This window comes from Lissotriton vulgaris, unplaced genomic scaffold (assembly GCF_964263255.1).
Source record: "Lissotriton vulgaris unplaced genomic scaffold, aLisVul1.2 SCAFFOLD_3578, whole genome shotgun sequence".
Lineage (NCBI taxonomy): Eukaryota > Metazoa > Chordata > Amphibia > Caudata > Salamandridae > Lissotriton > Lissotriton vulgaris.
In genome coordinates, this window is record NW_028248010.1 from 178,411 (window position 1) to 184,818 (window position 6,408).

At 49.5% G+C, this 6,408-nt stretch overlaps 1 pseudogene; it reads left to right on the forward strand.

The window, feature by feature from the left end:
- The first annotated feature begins 3,820 nt into the window (after window positions 1-3,820).
- Window positions 3,821-5,447, forward strand: LOC147664953 (uncharacterized; annotated as a pseudogene).
- Window positions 5,448-6,408: the final 961 nt, after the last annotated feature.

Consider the following 6,408-nt stretch of genomic DNA (forward strand, 5'->3'; position numbering starts at 1 on the left):
GATGAAGGAAACGCACCTTCTCCTGTGTTATTCCCTGATCAGGAAGTCCCAGGCCATGTTCGTTACAACCTGCGGCCGAGAAAACATCACAGTACCTCAGATGTTAAGTAAAGTAAAGTAAAGTAAAGAATTTGTATAGCGCACTACTCACCCGGAGGGTCTCAAGGCGCTTGAGGGGAGGGGGGTTCGTTATTTATCAAATAGCCAAGTTTTTAGTTGTTTTCTGAAGGAGAGGTGGTTCTGTGTAAGGCGGAGGTGGGTGGGGAGAGAGTTCCAGGTTTTGGCCGCTAAGTAGGAGAAAGATCTTCCTCCCATGGTGGTTTTTGGATGCGTGGAATCACGGCGAGGGCTTGATTGGACGATCGTAGTTGGCGGGTGGGGGTGTAAAAGGTTAGGCGCGTGTTGAGGAATTTGGGTCCTAGGTCGTAGAGGGCTTTGTGTGCGTGGGTGAGGAGACGGAACGTTATTCTCTTGTTGACGGGGAGCCAATGAAGGTCTCTCAGGTGACCGGAAATGTGATTGTGGCGGGGTAAGTCTAGGATGAGTCTGGCTGAGACGTTCTGAATGCGTTGGAGTTTTTTCTGTAATTTGGCTGTGGTTCCGGCGTAGAGGGTGTTTCCGTAGTCCAGTCGGCTAGTGACAAGTGCTTGGGTGACCGTCTTTCTTGTTTCGGTGGGGATCCATCGGAAGATCTTTTTGAGCATACGCAAGATGTTAAAGCATGATGATGAGATGGCGTTGACTTGTCTGGTCATCGAGAGGGAGGAGTCTAGGATGAATCCTAGGTTGCGAGCAAGGTCCGTTGGTTTGGGCGCGTTGCCTAGGGCTGGTCGCCACCATGAGTCGTCCCATGCAGAGGGGGATGATCCTAGGATGAGGACTTCCGTCTTGTCTGAGTTCAGTTTTAAACGACTATTCTTCATCCATTCGGCTACGTCTTTCATCCCTTCATGTAAGTTGGTTTTGGCGGTGTTTGGGTCTTTGGTGAGGGAGAGGATCAGCTGTGTGTCGTCAGCGTAGGAGATGATGATGAGGTTGTGTTGGCGTGCAATGGATGCAAGGGGGCTCATGTAGACGTTGAAGAGGGTGGGGATGAGCGATGATCCTTGTGGTACGCCGCAGATAACTTCGGTGGCCTCTGATCTAAAGGGGGGGGAGGCGGACTCTCAGGGTTCTTCCGGCGAGGAATGATATGATCCAATCCAATGCTTTTCCTTGTATCCCAACGTTGCTGAGGCATTGTACAAGGGTGCTATGACAGACCGTGTCGAATGCTGCGGAGAGGTCCAGGAGGATAAGGGCAGCTGTTTCCCCGTTGTCGAGTAGTGTTCGGATGTCATCTGTGGCTGCGATGAGGGCGGTCTCGGTGCTGTGTTTGGCTCGGAAGCCGGACTGTGAGGGGTCGAGGGAGTCGTTGGACTCAAGGAAGGCGGCGAGCTGACTGTTGACGCCTTCTCTATGACTTTGGCAGGGAAAGGGAGAAGCGAGATGGGGCGGTAGTTCTTAAGTTCAGTGGGGTCTGCTGTAGGTTTCTTCAGGGGGCACTGAGTTTGGCATGTTTCCAGCTTTCCGGGAAGGTAGCGGTGTTGAGGGAGCAGTGATGATATCCCGGAGTTGGGGTGCGATGATAGAGTCGGCCTTGTTGAAGATGTGATGGGGGCATGGGTCGGTTGGGGATCCGGAGTGAATGGAGTTCATCAAGCGGATGGTGTCTTCGGTGCTGATCGGGTTCCAGGCGCAAAGGGTGGTGGTGGGGTGCTTCAGTTCGGTGGTGAGGGGAGTAGACTGGTCGCCGAAGCTGTTATGTATGTCAGCGATTTTACTGTGGAAGAACGAGGCTAGAGAGTCGCAGAGGTCTTGAGAGGGAGTGATGTTGTTGGTGTCGGCGCTGGGATTGGTAAGCTCTTTGGGGATGCTGAAGAGTTCCTTGCTGTTGTGGGCATTGTTGTCGATTCGATCCTTGAATGCAGATTTCTTGGTGGATCGGTCAGCTGGTGGTGTTTGCGGGTGGTGTCCTTGAGGGCGGTCATGTTGTCTGTGGTTGGTTTTTTTTTCGCCAGGCTTTCTCGAGGGTGCAGCAGTTCTTTTTGGAGTTCTTGAGGTCGTCGTTGAACCAGGAGGCTTTTTTGCTACCTGGCTTGTTGTGTTGCTTTTTCAAGGGCGCTAATTCGTCAGCGCAGTAGGTGATCCATTGTGTGAGATTGATGGCTGCTTGATTAGGGTCCGATGATTTGGCGGGAAGGTTTTGGCTTAGCGAAGTGGTGAGCTGGTCGATGGTAAGTTTGTTCCAGTTTCTGCGGGGAACTTGTTGTGGGTGGTAGTGGGTTGTGGTCTTTCTGAAGCTGAAGTGAACGCAGCTGTGGTCCGTCCAGTGAAGTCCTGTGACGTGATTGAAGGAGACGTGCTTGCTGGAGGAGAAGATTGGGTCGAGCGTGTGTCCGGCGTAGTGGGTGGGGGTGTTTACTAGTTGTTTGAGTCTGAGATTGGCAAGGTTGTCCAGAAGGGTGGTGGTGTTGCTGTCGTTGTTCTTTTCCAGATGGAAGTTGAGGTCCCCTAGTAGAATGTAGTCTTCGGAGGGGAGGGCGTGTGGGCTGATGAAGTCAGTGATGTCTTTGCTGAATTGTGCGCGGGGTCCTGGTGGTCTGTAGATGAGGGTGTCTCTAAGTGTGGTCTTGGGGTCGGTGTGAATCTGGAAGTGGAGGTGTTCGGCAGCTGTGAGGGTATCGTCGGAGCTGGTCGTGATGCAGATGGTGTTCTTGTGGACGATGGCGATGCCTCCTCCTGTCTGGTTGATGCGGTCCTTTCGGATGATCTTGTAGCTGTCCGGGATGGCTATTGCGATGTCGGGTGCTGATGAGGCGTTCATCAGGTTTCTGTAAGAAAGGCGACATCCGGCGTAGTGTTGTCCAGCAGGTTCCATAGTTCGATAGAGTGTCTGTGGACCGATCGAGTGTTGAGTAGGATGTATTTCAGGTGGTTACTGTCTGAGCTCTGTTTGGCGTTTGTGGATGTAGAGTGGGTCCTGATGCAGCAGAACTTGCAGGATTGACAGGTGAAGGGTCCATGGGTGCGTCCAGGGGCGGCTTGGTGGCAGTCGGGGAGGCGGCCGGTGTTGAGCGCAGTGAGGGTTGTGGCGTCGTACGTTAGGCGGGTGGAGTGGATAATGCGAGCGCAAGGGGGTCTTGCGCTGGGTGCGGTCCAGGCGCGGACGGGCGTAGACGGGCTTACCTTTGGCGCGCCTTCAGCGCGCTTAGGGTGTGTCTGCTGCGCGCAAGTGCATCTGTCATAAGTGGAGGGGGGCGGGGCGAGGGAGGAGCAGCTGGGAGGCGGGAGCGGGGTGGCTAGTGGGGGTGGCTAGTGTGGAGGGTCAGTGGGAGCTGGAGGGAGCGGGGGTGGGGCCACGGGGGAGCAGCTGCAGGGACGGGCTAAGGGCACAACAACAATGCTGGGCGAGATCACTGGCACAGAACGAGGTCGCGGGCACAAAAAAACAGTTAGGAGATAAGGAAAGACTCAAATAAGCAGGGTTTGCTAGATTTGTGTCTGAGGTACTGCAGAGACACTGGACTGAACCCGTTGAGAGCTGGAACTTTGATATTGTGCTCTGTTCAGAAAGAAAGACTTTTTGCTTACTAAGGCCAGGGTTGTATGTTGAATCACCTCGAAGCATTGCGACGTGGGACGTCACTTGATGATTTCGTTTTCTGAGATGAACGATAGGAGTGTACCTGTGAGACTCTAAACGGACACAGGGAAGAAGAACCCTCTGGCAGGAAGGTTTGCTTTGGCCCAGTTTAGTTTTGTGGACTTTTAGCTAGGAATGTACCCATTCGGTCGTGTTGTACCTGAAGAAGAACGCCCTTTTGCCACGCGGTATTTGCCATTTTATGAGCCAATGTTTTATACTTGGACCAAGCATGCAAAAATAGCTTTTGTGGTAGTAATAGAAGTTATACTAGCAGTTTTTATGAGTATATTCATATATTTAGAGTATAAGCACCCCATGCAAGCCATGATGATGTCCACTGCGGCCCCTCCTGAACATTTTATGTTTACCTTATCTCCCCATAAGGAAAGACATCGCCAGACTTATGCCAAAAATGTATTTGTAGAGATGCTTCACCAAACTCATAGCACCACCAATATGACAAATTTTTGGGTCTGTGGGCTTCTGCCATCAGTCATGCATAAACATGATTTGTTCCTCTCTTTGTCTCTATCATATTTAGGGAGCTGTGAAGCATGGTTCCAAATGTTATCAGCGATGTACAACCATTATGTGGAAAACCCCAAACAGTATTAAAAAAAGGATTATGATATGATTTTAGCTTACATTGAGACACATCAGGGTTTCGATCCAGCAGGAAATGAAGGGGAGGGATCATTGGACCCAAATGCTTGCATGAACCTGTACTCTGATAACACAAATAGCACTTGGTTGATAGATGAACTTTATGATTTTGCTAATTTCAATCATTCACAGTATTTTCAGAAGTTTATCACCAGGAATGTTACCAGCGAACGTATCATGCCTATCCCTATTTTGAATACATCCTCTGCTTTTTGTGTGCAAGGAATGGGGCACGTGCAGGTTGGGAATAGCATCTGTAATTATACTCATAGAATGAAATATTTAGTAGCTCCCCTTTGTTGACTCCCCCGAATGTGTATTTTGTTTGTGGGGAAAATGCTTACACTTGCCTACCACGAGGGTGGGCAGGCCAGTGTTATTTGTCTTTCCTGTACCCCCCTGTCTATATAGCACCTTCAGACTATCACAAAACCCATCAGTTATGTACTTCGGAATTGGCCCCTCATAGACAACGAAGGCAGCTTGGGATAACTGAAATCGATCAAACAGATACCTCTTTGAAGCAGTTTACAAAGGATTAGTCCCATTCTGGGGTCAGATCTTTAACAGTCGGGAAATTAGACGACTGTCCAGAGTGGTGGAAAGTGTCATTAATATTACCACAGATATTATGACAAACCTAACAGAAGAGCTTCAGGCCACGAGACTCGTTTTGCACCAAAACCGGATGGTTTTGGACGTTATCTTAGCTGACCGAGGAGGAGCATGCCGGGTGATCGGCAGCTCCTGCTGTGTTTACATCCCAGACTCCGCCCCAACAGTTCACTTAGCCATTCAGAAGCTTCACCGCATCGCCGCAGAAATACATACAGATAATGGGTCCTGGTCACTTTCTAGCTGGTTCTGGGGCCTTTTATGTACTTGGGGATGGAAATTGTTACTGATAGTGGCTGGTGTTGCAGGTGTCCTCTTCACCTGTTGCCTCTGTATGGAGTGTGGTCCAACCTGCTCCTCTTATTGTACCTCTAGATTGACAGCGATGATTGTCCCTTCCTCTACCCCTTTTAAATCTCAGATGCTACAACAGGAGATCCACGAGCTAATGACCATAGATGAGGATGTCTTCCAAGACTAGTGGTCGATTAGTTAGCTACATCACACTAAAAGGAGGGTTTGAGGACTGAAATCGGAATTAGGCCTTGCACGTAAGCTAAAGATACATATTCGTAGTTAGTGATTAGCGTGATGTACCTACTTAGTTCGTGTGAGTGTTTTAGCCCTAACGCATCTCTGATATGCAATAACCTAGGAACCGCTATATGCCTTATACTAGTTTTCACTCTGAAACAGGCTTACATAGATTAGCCCGACCAGTGCCATTTTGTGGCCTGCTCTGCTTATAGTTTTAGTGGAAACCTTCCATTGCTTTTCGTTCTAGCTGTTCCCTTGAGAAATAGTCTAAAACATGTAACAAGCAGCTGCTTCTGCATTAGGCCTGTCAAGGTTGTAGGTGGGGGTAGTTTGGATAAGCACATTCCAGGAGGCGCTGTGCGGACTCTTCTAGAAAGTAGCAGAAGGTAGTCACCCATCTCTACCTTGCTATAACGAGCTGAGCTAAAACTGAGAATGCTTTGTGTGCCATATATGGTCTTTCCCCTGCAGCAACCTGTATCAGCTTGTACTTTTCCATCTTAGGTAACGGTTTCGAAATGTAACAGTATATATGTGGTGTCTTAATAATGTGCCAGCAGACTTCTCGGCGTACCTGGGGTGTTAGGTCGCGAGAAGCTCCTTTGGGAGAGTATTTGTTTAATAAACGATTGAACTTTCTACACTGACAATCGACTGATTATTGATAATTGGTATTGGGCCTATTAGTAAGTATAGCTCCTTATGGGTTTATGAAATTTCGGTACTTCACCTCATAGCTAAGACCACCGCTACCTGGATGATACAGGGCACCCTCATAGCTAAGACCAGCGCTGCCAGGATGATACAGAACACCCTCATAGCTCAGACCAGCACTGCCTGGATGAAACAGAGCGCACTCATGGCTAAGACCAATGCTGCCTGGATGATACAGAGTGGCCTCATAG